Source organism: Sminthopsis crassicaudata, chromosome 4 (assembly GCF_048593235.1).
Source record: "Sminthopsis crassicaudata isolate SCR6 chromosome 4, ASM4859323v1, whole genome shotgun sequence".
Taxonomy (NCBI): Eukaryota; Metazoa; Chordata; class Mammalia; order Dasyuromorphia; family Dasyuridae; genus Sminthopsis; species Sminthopsis crassicaudata.
Genome location: NC_133620.1, coordinates 187351681 through 187367863, shown reverse-complemented (window position 1 = coordinate 187367863; position 16183 = coordinate 187351681). Strand labels below are relative to the sequence as shown.

General features: G+C 33.3%; 1 pseudogene; it reads left to right on the top strand.

Moving 5' to 3' along the window:
- Positions 1-2484: 2484 nt before the first annotated feature.
- The window catches only part of LOC141540681 (myb/SANT-like DNA-binding domain-containing protein 3 pseudogene), a 98396-nt pseudogene continuing 84697 nt past the window's right edge, over positions 2485-16183 (top strand).

The window sequence follows — 16183 nt, the reverse complement described above, 5'->3', positions numbered from 1 at the left end:
GAGATTTTCTTGCCCTCAAAGTCATGTTTTCCTAACTGTATACTTAGATTTTTTAAATACATAGAATCCATAATAAAACTTTCCAAGCTTGATGTGAAATGCCATAGAATTGGTTTAGAAGATTAAGGTCAAATCTAATGTGTCACTTTGAAAGTGAAAGGAAGAATAGGGCCAAGCTGCTCAATAGGGGGAAAAAATCTTTCTAACATCATCAGGATTTTGTTCAAGAAAATGTACAGTTGTGCTCAAAGACACTCTTTAAAGTTGATGGATTTCAGTACTAAGCAGTAACTACTTAGACTGTCCTTTCTAAATGTGCCATATGGGTTATCTATCTATTCATGGTTTCTCCCATTTTAATTGTTTTATAAGCTTTCAGTGTTTTGTTTCGTTTTTTTTTTTTTAATTCTTTTGCCCTCTCCCAATCACAGTCACATACTTTTCCTCCCAAGACTTAACTCTATGCCCCAAATTAGTGGGGTTTTTTTAATTGTTTCAATTTATTTGTTTTTATAATTGGATGACTTCTTGAAATTTGAAATTGTATCTGGGGGTTTCCAGAAATATGGAGAAATAGAAAATGTCTTTTCTGAATATAAATCTAATGGAACTTGGGATCTTTTCACTTCTTTTTATCAGCTTTTTAAGGGACAACAATGCAGAAACATTAAAAAGAGGAAGGAAATGTTCCACCAACCTCATAGCTCCACTTCTTCTTATGTGCTCCCAAATATATAACCAATTTCAAGTAAAGGATTGTTCATTTGTTGCCAAGTAGCCCATGTGTTCAATTAAGATGGTGTGCCAAGAATCACATCTTCATCATGAGTATGTATGAATCCTGATTCATACTAATGTTTTGTTTGTTTGTTTTGTTTTTTCAGGGTAAGTGGCCCAAAATATGCCTGTGGCAAAAATCACTAAATTCCCCTCAATTTCTTTGAGTTTGTAATGGAGACCCCGAAGCTATTGCAGAGAAGGATATTTTAGGGGAAGAGTTTACCTGAATTGCAGCAGATGAAAAAGGAAACTGCCATCTGGTAAATTTCAAGTTTATTTTTTAATCTTAACTTTGTTTTTATATCACCTTCATTTCAAATATATCCCTCAGTCATCCACTTACATAATGTCATCTCTTTGAATAACTATTTTAAACAATTATTTTTGCTAAGTGCTAAATTTAGTTGCTTCTATGCTACTGCATAAGTAAAACTACTTAAATTATTCCTCTTAATTTCTGTGGCCTGAATCAAAGCCTCAGTTGTCTTTAAATAACACTTCAATTATGGCTATATAAATCCTTATTTTTTTAAGTGAACATATCATACTCACCATAATCATAATGATATCATGCAAAGTATAGTGCTATTGAAGTCAAATGCAGAGAAAGCCAAAAGTAAGAATAAATGCCATTTTCCTGAAAGCACTGGGCATAGAATCAGGAAGACTCATCTTCCTGAGTTCAAATCTGGCCTCAGTCATTTACTAACTGTGTATTCCTGAGGAAGTCACAGCCCTGTTTGCCTGATTTCCTCAACTATAAAATGAGCTGAAGAAGGAAATGGTAAACTGAACAATTATCTGACAAGAAAATTCCAAATGGATTTTTTAAAAGTCAAACACTACTAAAACAACTTGACAACAAAAACTTTCTCCAAAGTGAACTTTCACAGAGCATTCTCAATAGTACAAAAGCCTTACTTCTGTGTTATAGACTAACCTTGTGTTTTTTACTAGAAACAGCTTGGTGGCATAGATCTAGAGCCAGGAAGTTCTGAATTTAAATTGAGCCCCATATACTTACTAGCTGTTTGTTTGAATCATCTTTGTTTGCCTCAGTTTCCTCAAAGATAAAATGGAAGTAATTAAAGTGTCTATCTCAAGGTGGTTCGTTACAAAAATCAAATGTAACAAAACAACAGTTGTAAAGCACCTACCAAAGTGGTGCCTGCCATATAAGAGGCACTTAATGCTTGTTTCCTTACTTTTCATTCATTCATAAATTCTCATAGTTCTTTATTTTTTTTACTCTAAAATGTATAAAGTAAAATTCATATAAGCTTTTTGCTCTTCTATCAACTTAATATTTTTTTAAGCAGTGGGAATCCCATATATAAAAAGAAAAGCTGTATATAACAATTCTTGAAGTGAGGCAAGGGGGCAAGGAGGAGAGGTGTTGTGAAGACAGATTAGGACAGGAATTATTTAGGATTTTCTTTCTTGCTTAAACAAATTTAGTTCAGGAAAAGAAAGTTCTACTACCTGGAATTATCCAGTCTCTGAGATAAGCCAGCCTAATGGTAATCATCCCTTGACTAATTAATTAATGGATCACCAATAATAGGTCCTAGGTCAAGTCCCATTTGCTCATTGCCTGGGTCCACATTGACTCAGATTGAATGTAAATAGCAACCATTTCTGCTTTGGCCAGAAGTTCCTCTCTTCCCAAATTTATTTATTTAGATTTTTTTTTATTTGGACTTGATGACAGAGGGGATTCTTTGCCTCAATTACTACCTGAATGAGTGTGGTCTAAGACCTGTTGAAGACCTTAAAAAGACCAAGGTTCCCCATTTCATCCGGGATCATTTTGCCACTGGATCAGAGCCAGATGGCTCTGAAGGGAAAAGTGAGGTAAGAAATCTTGTACAGCACTCACCACTTAAATTTATTTCACTTTAATGTCATGGTAGCAACTCCCTGATGGCATGGTCCTCTTTGAGCATGAACAAACAGCAATAACAGCAGCACCAATTGGTTTAGCATTTAGATAGAGGAGCTAGAACTGGAAGGCAGACACACAAGCAAGAGAAAAGTGATGCAATTGAGCTGAGCTAGAGCAGTTAATCCTGATCCACTTTTTTTTTTCTTTTCACTCAATCTAGCAGGAAATATTCAGAGTTTCCTTTCATTTAACCTACTTTTGCCCTGGTGAGGCCAAAGCATAGTCTTCTTTATATGAAGAGTGTTCTATAATGGAAGAACTGGGTTATAACAAAAGAAAGGATTGTGTGACTATAAATCACTTGGTCTCCTGCTGGAAAACTTATTGTTATATCTTAAACCCCAGAGGATGCTCTCCCCCCCAGCTATATTTACTGTTTCAGAGTGGGAACAAAAAAGCATGGCAAGGAGAGAAGGAAAGGAGGATAGGAATGTGCCGGGAAAATCTTTTTCTTGATTCCTCTATCACAATGTTAAAGTGAGGGTAGAGGAATTAAAAGGGGAATATAGGATTTTTTGCATGCTACAGGGGCTCCAACCTTCTTTTTCATGTTGTAAAGAAGTAATTTATGCAGTTTCAGATTATACCTCTGTAACCAGTAGAAGGGAAAATTTTCTGGTGTTCTGATTGCTTTTGGAAAATTGCAGGCTACTTTGACCAGATTTCCCCTTGAAACAAAGTTCCATCTTCAAAAGATAATGTAAAAATATATGCGTGTTTGCATGTATGTGTGTATACATACATTAGTGTTTTTGACATATAAGTGCTCACAATGAAAATTGTGAAATAGGATTTCACAAGCCAATATGAGTTGTTTGAGCACAATACTAGAAAATTATTCCAGCTACTTATCCATTCCACTAAGACTGCATATACTGTGTGTCTTCCTATGTATATGTATGTGTGTATATATATATATATATATATATATATATATATATATATATGCATATATGTATGTACAACCTATGTTCCATATATTATAAAGAAATACATAGAACCTTGGGACAAATATGAACTTGAACAAGGTCAAATCATCATCCTTAGATGGTAGATTTAGGATCTACAAAGAGGAAAAGCTGTTGTGTGGAAATTAATTGCATTTAAAGTTGGTCTGAATATGGACTAATTTACTAATTCATTAATGATATCAACTGGTACTAAGCACTTTATCACTCTGAGTCAGTGTACTCAATGGGGAAATGGGGACATTTGAACACTTCAACATACAGGAATATAGTGAATATTACATGGCAATATGAATGTAAATGTATTATGATCTTAAAGTGTCATAAAAATAAAAATAGGGAATATATTCTCAGTCATTATGTTGGGTCCACATCGTTCTAAATTGTAAAGGGATGAGTCTTTGCTCTGCAATTATAGGTGTTTCTATACATGTGGTGGAAACATAAACATCAGCAAAAAATATGAATATGATTAATTGAGTTAAGCCTGGGTCTAGTCCATATATGCCTTTAAACATAAATTTTAAAAAGAAGAAGGGGCAAGTAAAAACAGAGACTGAGAGATGCAGATAGGAAAGGTGCTACAGAGAGAGATTCAGATTTAATTCTTCCAGGGGGAATCCTCCAAATTGATGAAGTTTGAAGTACATACGCTATTAGGCATTCCATGGAATGTATGTTTTCTTAGGGAAAGAATCATGAGTCTCCTAAGGCGGCAGTGATCAGAAGCAGTAAGAGTATCATGAAAGTTTTTAATTAAGCTGTGAACTGCAAAAACTCATGTCAATTGTAGGAATTCTGGTAAGAAGGCTTCTGGATATTAAGGAAGCATTCCTAGACAATAATCCCTAGACAAAGGGGCCAAAACCTCCTGAAAACTAAGGGAACAGTCAACAATTGAGGGAAGGTTGAATAAATTATGATATATGAATATGTTTCATTACTACTATGTAAGAAATAAGGAATTAAGTGAATCAAAAATCTAGATTCATTTATGGAGAATTCTCAAATGTCAGTCTTTCTCATGACTCTAGTCAAAGTTTTCCTTGGGAATATCAATCAGACTTTTCCTTTTGCATCCTCAGCTATCATGTGATCATAGTTTTAGAGCTGTGATGTTTTCCAACCCCCCGCCATTTTTACAGATGAGGAATCTGAGGTCCACAGATGTTAAATGATTTGTCCAATATTACACAGTTGCTAAATGACCAAGCCAAGATGTGAACACAGATCATCAGACTTGAAATATAGCACTTACTTCATTTGCACTACAATGCTTCTTTAGGACAGAGCTCCTGATTAGGTGTCTAGAGAAAAGGTAAAAAGATCCTGAGCTACTATTGCAAGCTTTAAGATCAACAATACACCAAATGGAAAATAAAGTTATTTTACCCTTAGAGAAAACATAAACACAAAAACCCTTATCCTTGAGCTCATAAAGTCAAAACAGTTCTTTCCTCTCTGTTGGCTTCTTACTCTCCTAAGCATCTGATAGAATCCTACAGATCCATGATACCTCACTAGAGAATTATTCCTTCTTCTTCTTGTGAATCCCATCATGCCATAAACATATATGATCACTTATAATATTACCTTTATGCCCCCTTTCCCCCTCCCCTAGAGAAAATAATTTAGGACTGTTAGAAATTTAAATTGAAACTCCTTTCCTTAGACATTTTCAATACACATAACTCAGATTGCTAGTGTAAAGTCAAAGTTTACCCCATCATGTTCATGTTGAAACTGCTTCCCTTGCTTCTTCTTGGATCAGACTCTTGCTTAGTCCTTGAACTACTAAATTCAATCTATTCCTTATTAATGAGTCTTATTGTAATAGAGAGACAGAAAGAGGCAGAGATAGCGACAGAGACAGAGAAAGGCAGAGATAGAGACAGGGACAGAGACACTCAGAGAGAAAAATACAGAGACCAAGACATAGAAACAGAGACAAATAGATTGACAGAAAGATAGAGGCACACTAAGACAGAAAAGCACATAGAGGCAAAGATACATTAACATATAGATGAATGATCTCTAGACAGAGCATTTGTAGTGTTTACTATATGCCAAGCACTGTGCTAAATTCTGAGGTTAGAAATGTAAGAAAACAAGGCTGTCTCTTTCCTCAGGGAGTTTATTTTCTAATACAAAAATACAAATTGGAAGGGAGAGTTGAAAATGGGGCAAGAGGTAGGAGGAGGAAGAAGAATATAAACATTAGACAAGGTTGCCAGTAAGAAAGCACAATGGTCAATAAGATAGGTTGAGTTAGGAATAAGTAAGGGTGGCTGGAGTCCCTTATAAATTATATTTATATTTATGATATTTACCAGTAGTCATTTGAGACGGGTAACATAAATATTATTACCAGTCTTAGAGATTAAATAGTCACCCATTTTTACTGGGTTGGTAGCACAGTGCTCTAGGGTCTAAGAATATATGATCAAAATGTGACAATGCTAGAAATGCATGGTATAATGTTGGGGACTAGGTCTATCAACACATGATATAATTTCTTCATCAAAGTTTCTTTGCATATATTCATGCATGTGCTTTCAGCCAATGAATATTTACTTAGAAATTACTACATAACTTAAAGAAGGCACCACTTAGCATTGTATTATCACCCAGGAATCTAAAACCTCTTATTAGGGCATATGTTTTGTAATTCTCAGGAAAGTATTTTGGAGATGTTTCATATTCTTGCCACTTCTCTCTACTTTATCCTCTGTTGAAAAACTATAACAATGTTATAGGTATATGATATCTGCCAGTGTGGGAGAATCCATTCTCACAAATACATTTGTTACAACAATTTGTGCAGTTATCCTGCTAAAGTTGGCTAAAGTTAGCACTAAGTAGAAATTAGTTAGCACACTAACTGCTAAAGCAGAAAAAATTACCAGATGTAGTAGAAGGTTGCAAAAAAATCAATTGGAATTTAATTTTTTTCAGATGTTTGAGTAGATTAATTAGTTTCAAGCAGCCAATTGTGGAGCTGCTTTACCACTAAAACTTTTCGTGAATATCATTGGATTTCTTTAAGACTCCAATTCACATCTCTCTTTTTTGCAGCTTACTTTTGTTTTTTTCTTTTGTTTTGTTTTTTTAATACAGTATCCAAAAGCATATGTTTTGATGAAGCAGAAAATCTATTAAAATGTCAATTTGATAAAATGATAGTTATTTTTTATCTAGATGGCTAAAGTATCTTAACACAAAATTTCATAATTATATTACTATAAACTTACATTCATATAATGTGAGTATGTTTACAGGAAGGTAAAAATAATCAATTCAGTTCAGAACAAGTCTATTCTTAAAATATCACATAATCTCTTGGATAAGCTCTTTAATTTTTTAAAAATATAAAATATGGTCCAGTATCTGAAAAGTATAATATTTCCTCAGCCAAATTGATACACTAAAGACATATGTAATGGAATGCTCATGGAAACACTGAAAACTTTCAAAATAAAATTTACTTTGGGTAATATAAATATCCTCCTCCTACTGTTTTTGTAGCAACTTTAGTGATAGCAATCAGTTTTTGTTAATTGCATCACATTGAATTAGTGTCATGATTTTTATCAAGGAGGAATGCCACAGGTGAAACACAATACAATGTGAAGTCAGATACTAAAAAGCAAATATTCAATTGCAGATCCAAGCAAATTGTAGGGAATTTGAGCTAATGTTAAATAGAAATTATGGTGAAATCAATGGGTGAACTTTTTCTTAAGTCGCTTGATAATATTAAAAAATCAGAAACTACTGGTGCATCACTAATCAGGAGTTACTAAGGGATTCAAAAGAACTAAGAGAGTGAGGCAAATTTGCACGCTAAATAATAAGTATGAAATTATTTATGTATGATTTCAATCTTAATTGGTTCTGAGAATTAATTGGCTGGTAGAAAAAGCTGGCATCATGTTTTACATTTGAAAATGACAATTAAAAACCCAAAATGTTTAGAGTTGATGATAACTGCCATTTATTAGATTTATTCCTGAGGAAATTTAGAGGTTTTGTTTTGTTTTGTTTTTTGAAATATTGATTCGTGTTCCAATAACTACTGTAAGTTATCTAGCTGTCTACATTTATCCTTTAAAATTCACTTTCATTTGAGTAAGCTAAATTTTTGTACAAGTTTTATACAATCATGATTAATTTTCAGTATTAGTGATTTTTTAATTGAAAGGAGGCAATTATATAAAAATAAAAATCATCCTCCAATATCTACCCCATTACTGAAATATTAGGTTTACTATATATTATAAGCATAAGACCATAAGTTCTCTGTAAGTAGTCATTTGTTAGGATTACAAGGTGAGAACTCAGGTTGTCTGGACAGTTCTCTGGCTCAGAATTCACACTTTTGGTTTGGGCGTTAAAGGGGGTTTACACCTTTGGAATTCTGAGGGAGAGAGTTCATTGGTTGAAGTGTTTCTCACAAGCCCCGTTGAGTTCTCACTACAGTCTCTGTGAGGATAAAAAAGGGCAGCATTGGGTCTGGAAAGTAGTCTAGTCTGGGATTGAGTTGAGATGGCAATTCCCAAGGACAACTTAGAGAGGACTGGATCTTTATAATCATTGTTTTATTCCTTGCTTTTATATTCATGTGTCTGACACATAATAGGGCTGGTGGAAAGTCAGCAAATGGGTATATTGCACCAAAATTGTTTATACAAGAAACCTGAATGTACACTTTTTTTAGGTAATCACATATATTGTTCTATTTATTCCAGTGAGCTTTTCCATTTTATTAGGCAAATATTGTTTTGGTAAAAATTTAGACAATTATGAAACACAAATAAAAATGAGAGAAACAAGACTTAGGACATTATAGAAAGCATGATAGGAGAACAAATTTAATTTTCTGCCTATACTCCAGATTTATTTAATACAAGAATGAACTCTATCCTTTTGTTTGAATGCTCCTGCTCAGTAGATTTCAGAAAAACCTAAAAAGACTTACATGAACTTATGCTAAGTAAAGTAAGAAGAAGAACACACATTAACTATGATAGATTTAGTTCTTTTCAGCAACATAGTGATTATAGACTGTTCTAATAAACTTGTGTTGGGAGGTGCCATATGTAATCAGAAAACTAAAGAGATTGAATGCAGATCAAAACATAGTATTTTCATTTTCCCCCTTTTTTTCTTTCTCATGTTTTCCCCCATTTCTTCTGAGTCTTCTTTTACAACATGACTAATATGGAAATATGTTTTTAAAAATACTCCTGTTCACTTGACTGTGCCAAGAGCAAGCTCAGAGTAACAAGCTCTAGAAATTGCTTTCTTCCAAAAATAAAATATGTATTTTATCCATGATTTTTTTTTGAAAGGGGACGGAGAAAAGGAATGGAAGGCACCTTTATGAAAACATATCAATTCTCAGACTCCATAATTGTGATCTTCCCAGCATATGCATATGGTTTAAAATTTTTCAATGGACATACTCTCTTTCCATGTACATGTTGCCCTTGCTTTACCTATCTCTTTGGGTGGTTTAAGTCAATTCAACAATCATTTATTAAACAACCACTCCTATATGCCAGTCATTGTACTGGGTGCTCAGGAAATAGACACTTTCCTCCAACATCAAAAATTAGCTCAAACACTTTTATCAATCTTCCCTTTCAATCTAGTGGAGGGAGAATTATGGGACATATACAAGAAATTTGTAAGGTATCATCAAAGATAAATCCAGCAAAATTCTCAAAAAAAATTAAAGAGAAAAAAGAACACTTTCATCTGAGCCAGGGATTCTTAACCTGAGGTCTATGAAGTTTTAAAAAGAAAAATATGCATCTTTGTTTTAATAATTTTTAAAAATTATTCTGATAAAGAGTATATACTGTTCAACAGACTGCTAAAAAGCTTTATTGCCACAAAAAAAAAATGTAAAGAACTCCTAATCTAAGGGAATCTGGAGAGATCCATAAGGAAATTAGCAAATAGAATTAGTCTTGAACACTGAAAGGATTTCCATTAACTGAAAAAAATCCCCATAGTCCTGGGACTAGTACCACAATGACATGCAAATGCTATGAGTTATTTTTATGACATATTAAATACACATTTTAAGAAAAATTATATTTTTGTTATTAACTAATGTCACATCTATTCTTCTTAATGAACTTTCTTTGATTCTCACTAGTTGTCTATATTTATTATTAGCAAAATAGATGTTTGCAAAATATGTTACACTTTTAAACTTCACAGGAACCCTATGAGGCTCTTTACAACAGGTAACATTTTCCTTTAACTTATCAACAAACTAGCATTCTGAAGGGTAAAGCAATCACATGCCTAGTTACTACTAAAGGCCAAAAATCAAACCCAGATTTTTAGAACTACAAATTAGCTCTCGTTTATATAGACATCAGATCCCTCTCCCAGCTTGGAAATTCTATGAAAGTGAGCACTCTATCTTGTCTAAATTTTCTTTGTCTCCCAATTTTCTATCCTGGTAAGAAGATAATATATATTTATTCAATTTGATATGAAAAGTTAGCATATAAAAAGTGACAAACACATGAAGCTTGTTCAGCCTCTACACCCTTCTGAATTTAAAAGAAGTTAAATATATGGCATCTGTTCACTAATATCTAAATTGAAATTATCAAACAAATACCTATAATAGATACTCCTTGGTGTTAGAAAAAAATCAGACTACGTTTAAGTTAGCAATTGAATGCAGAAAACTCAGTTAACCCTCACCCCCTGGCTGAGCTGTTCAAATTCTACTGCTCTTTTATATCTTAATTTAATCCCCTTACAGGTTATTTGTTCACATAACTGGCATTTTAATCTCCTTCTCCAGTTCCATAGTAGGTATTTTCACTGTCTCCTAAGTCTTAATGTTTTTAAGGAGGTATGTATATAAAGACTAGTTTGCATAATATTTTGAAATAACAGACTAAAGTCCTCTTCAGAAATGTTCAGGGTTTTTTTCTTTTCTTTTTGTATTGAGTGTGTGTGTGTGCTTGTGTGTGTGTGTGTGTGTGTGTGTATGTGTGCGCGCATTTGCTAAACAGGCAGATATATATTCATTCTTTTGAATATCTTTTCACTCTTATGGAAAAGGCTGTTCTAGGAAATGAAAATACATGGATGAATTATTTTTTCAATGTTCCCTCAGCTTGACTTCCTTCAAGAGAGGGCAGAGAACACACCTCTAGGTATTCCATATAGCTTCTGCAGAAGTGGGTGAGTTTCATGATCCCACAGGGCTCTCAATAAGTAGTTATTTATTCATGAGGATTATACTAAGCAAAGCAGACACTGCTGATAAAATTGTGATAATTTACTCATAATCAAATGGCATGAGGATAGAAAAGGATGCTTTGAATGTACACAATTTTCTTATCCAGATATAAACATATGTCTTTTGTTTAAAGCACTGTATGAAGCTGATATTTGGCAAGAAAAATAGGGAGAAGGGAAAGGAAGGACATTGTTGCCTATTGAGCACATGTGAGAAAACCCCTGTTGTTTTCAAGATGGAACATTAAAAAGAAAATTCTCTAGTCTACAGATGAAACATTGATAAATGCAAACACATCCAATTTACCATTCTTGACTTGCCCATTGCGAGGCAGCCGATGGGAATAAGTCTCTGTGGCTAATCTTGGATAAGTCACAAAAAATGTATAGGTTTACCATAAGGTATGTTTCCTTTAAGGCTAAAGGCAAAGTCTCTTGATTTTGTTTGGCCAGATGACATTTGGATCTAACTGATCAGAAAAAGATGGCTAGTAAAGCCCTCTAAAGACTTTTTTTTTGGGGGTGGAAGTTTGCCACTCTTCAGTGGCAAATACTGCCTAACAGCAGGTGCCTTATCAGGCTGGCTGCCTCTAGCTATTTTTAAGTGTCAGGAAAAATGCTAGAGGTGCAGAATTGTAGCTCCCATCTGCTATTGTTGATCTTGTTATTTTATACTGCAAGCTCAAATTTTGGTCCCCTAAAAAAGAGAGAAGAAAAAAACATCGTAAAAGCCTCTTGTAGACTGTCATTCCAAGAACTACCTTGGCTTTTCTATATCTAATTAATTAATTCATCAGTCCATATGGATTTTATATCTACTATGTGTCAGTTTCTGTGCTAGATTCTGAGGATAGAAATGAAAAAAATAAGTAAAGTTGCTGTTTTCAAGAAGTTTATATTCTATGAGAAGAATATACATTCACTTGAATGTATACAGGAACAATATACTCATATACCAACATATATATATATACATATATATAAACACAGACAACTACATACATTTGAATATATTTGCATATGCAAATATACAAATCTGTATATGTTACGATCTGCAATAGTGGAAGCAGTATACATGCTGACAAGTTCACGAATATATTGACTTTTGTTGTTTATTTAGTATTAATAAGTGAACCAGCAATTTATTCAAAAATTTCTCCATACAAGTGAGGGTAAGAAGGCAACCATAGAAGTACTTGTTGGTTTAAGTATCTAGAAATTAAATAAAATCAAGATGGATCTAGATTTGTAACTTCATTAGTATAGGGACATCCTAGTTGGGGAAAATATCTTTGAAAAATTGGCACCTTCTATGTAATTTCTAGCCTGTTTCTCAGGAAACTGAGAATTTAAATGACTTATTCAGGGTTATACTCCCATTGTAAGTAAGAGTAGGATTTCAACGCATGTCTTATTTTGTCAAGATTTCATTTACTGTATTCATGTATATCTAGCTTAGATTGATGTTATTGCCAAGAAGAGGAGAAAGGGTCCCAGGATAGAGAAATGAGATATATCAGATAATAAGAAGAGGAAGGGAGACAAACAATAAGAAAGAGAGAAAGAAAGTGACAGAGACAGAGAGAGAAAGGAGACAGAGACAGAGACAGAAAAACAAAAGAGATAGAGATGGAGATAATAGACAGATAGATAGATAGATAGATAATAGATAGATAGATAATGGAATAGTTACTAAGCATTATTGTGCTTCAGACCCTGTACAAAATAATGAGAATTATATAAACAAGAAAGAAAATCTCTACCTTCAAGAAGAGCACATTCTATTAGGGACAGACCATACTTCCTTTTGTAAATAAAACATGTAAATTTGTAAATATTAGGTAGATGAAAAATAGAAAAAAGAGAGACAGCCATGATAGATAGATAGATAGATAGATAGATAGATAGATAGATAGATTAGATAGATAGATAGATAGATAGATAGATAGATAGATAGATAGATAGATAGATAGAGTGAGTGAGTGAGTTTAGAGGAATGAGTATAGCAATTGGGGTCAGAAGACCTGGGTTCTCTCCTTGTGGCTTTGGATAACTCATGTCAGTTGACTGAATCAGAGATCCCTTACTTGTGGTAAAAAATATTAAGAGGATTTGGAAAGGAAGGTATTTTACATATAGAATATAATGGGAAAGGGCCTGAAAGTATAGATGCCTGATGCCAGGCAAGATAACCTCCACCATCTGAGCCAGAAGACAAAGAAACTGAGTCCAAGGTTGAGGTGGGAGAGTGAGAATGATGGCTAGAATGTAGGTAGTAGTATGTTAAGGTGATGACTAGGAAAACAGAAGGTGCTATGGAAATTCTATGCAAATTTTTCAGGATAAATAGAATTTATGTGAGCTAGCTGAAATTAAGTCACTTTCCCATAGTCCCACAACAATATATGTGTTAAGTATCTGAGACTGGTTTTGAACATAGGTCCTCTACAAATCTCTATTAATATAAAATTTATTGTGATGATATATTGAAATAATTTTGATTATTTTTATGTAAAAATTTTCCTTTGAAATTGATTCTGTGGTCTATATACTGGGTTTTTGAAAACTGAAAGAATAAATAATTCCTTTCCCTGCTAAAATATAATTGAACATATTTCATGGAAATATAGATGTTTGTATATACTGGGGAAATAGCAAAAGAATTGCCTATTGAAATCAAACATAAAGAAAAAGCACCTACTTCTCTAGTGCAGTTTAAACTACATTTTCAGACTAAAATCAGATTTTGCTACATTGAGGTTTCTTTTTAAAATGCTATTTTGTGACCATCTCAGGATTAGAAAAAGGAGGAGAAGATTATGAAATAAAAGAAGATAAAGTTATCATAAGGCACTTTCTTCTTTGGATCAATGCTGAAATAACTTCCTCAGTTATCTGACCAGAGTGGGAACTACAGACTCTGGTTACATTTATTTTAAATGGCAATGGGAAGCACTTTCAACCTTGGTAACTAATCACATTATATTTACTTATTTTAAGTTTCTCATCCTCTCTTATAAAAATTGAACAATGAAGATTATAGGTTCATAAATTTGCAGTCAAAAGAGACTGTGGAGGATATTTAAGCTAGACTTCCTTTTTTATAGATGAGGAAATTAAGACTCAGAAGTTTATTGATGCATCTAAGTTCATACAGCAGCAAACAATGAAACTAGAATTCAAGTTAAATTTCAGTAATGGCAAATTCAGCTAATTAATTCTGATATTCTTTCTACTGCACCAAATTTAGATAAATATCAACAATATCAAAATAAAGTTAAACTGTCCCATATGATCACATTTACTTTTATAAAGTATACATTATCATGAAAGAGAGAGAAAGAAGAGAAGAGAAGAGAAGAGAAGAGAAGAGAAGAGAAGAGAAGAGAAGAGAAGAGAAGAGAAGAGAAGAGAAGAGAAGAGAAGAGAAGAGAAGAGAAGAGAAGAGAAGAGGGTGGAGTAAGAGAGGAAGGGAGAAAGAGAGGGAGGAAGGGAAAAACAGAAAGGAAGGGAGGGAAGGAAGAGGGAGGATTTGCAATGCACTGAAAAAACTTCAAATATTTAATTAAATGATCACCATTCAGTTAATATATATATATAGGCCTTCTTTCCTAATATGAAAAACATTCTGTACTCAGAGGATTTTGTGGCACTTTTAAAAAATCCATTGATTCACAGCTGAAATAGGAATAGTTTCATAAAAAAAATGTGACTCTAATAAAACATGTGAATAGTATGTAGGGCATGTGTTTTAGAATAGGAAGAGCATGCTATTAAAATATTCATTCATTTTGCTGTGGTTTGCCTGACATAACAGATACTCTATATGGTTCAAAATGATACCATTTCTCCTATTCTTGGGCACCTAATCTCTTGGTGACAGTGACAAAGAATTGATGAATGATTCAGTAGAGAATTACATGGTATTTAGCTCTCCTCTGACATATGACATTTTGGGTTTGGAATGATATATCATGGGATGATATGTCAGATTTTCCTTGGGGACCCTCATCTTTCCATGGAAATTCAATGGCACTATCAAAAGTACCTCTAAAACAAGACCATAAACCTATCTGGCTTCCAGAAGTGACTGGATATGTAGTTTGACATTTCCTCAAATTCTCTATAAAGTGAATCCACTCAAATAGTATATTTCAACTACTCTATATTCCATCTTACTCTGGTTACCTTCTTATTAGCGATCATTTTCTTTCTAATGCCTCAATATTTTATATTCAACTTTTCCTTAATGATATGACTTTTAGTGGTTGGATATGGCAGACATTTTAGAATCATGAGACATGAAATTCAAGGAAGGCTAACCCGAAGTCAAGTTATCATTGGAGTATCTATTACTTTACCATGTTAAGGTCTATTTTGAAATATTTCCAATCCAAATATATACACAGAGATATGCAGATGCCTGAAAGGAAATTATATTCTCTTGTATGTGCAGAAAATAAGGAATGATTTTCATGATAATGAGTTTAGGACCAGCCCTTTTCGTAATGGCAAGAAAATGGAAACTAAATGGAGGCCCATCAGTTGGAGAGTGGTTGAATAAGTTATGATATATGAATGTTATGGAATATTGTTGTTCTATAAGAAATGATTAGCAGAATGATTTCAGAGGGCCTGGAGAGACTTACAGGAATTGATTGTAAATGAAGTAAGTAGAACCAAGAGAACATTTCTTTACATTAATAACAAAATTATATGATGATCAATTCTGATGAATTTGTTTTTCCAACAGTGAGATAATTAAGGCCCATTCCAATGATCTTATGAAGAGAGCCATCTGCACCCAGAGAGAGGACTGTGGGGACTTGAGTATGGATCACTACATAATATTTTTACTTTTTGTTGTTGTTTGCTTCCATTTAATTTTCTTTCTCATTTAATTTTATTTTCTTTTTTTGAAATTATTTTTCTTGTGCAGCATGATAATTGTGGAAATATGTATAGAAAAATTTCACATGCTTAACATATATTGGATTATTTGCCATTTAAGGGACAGGGTTGGAGGAAGGGAGGAGAAAGAAGTTTGGAGCACAAGGTTTTGCAGGGGTGAATGCTGAAAATTATCTATGCATATGTTTGAAAATTTAAAAGAAACTTTAATAAAAATCAATTAAAATTAAAAAGAATTTAGGACCTTCCTTAGTGAAAAAATATCATATACTCTACTATCTCTGAGTCAATAGGAGTTTAAAGT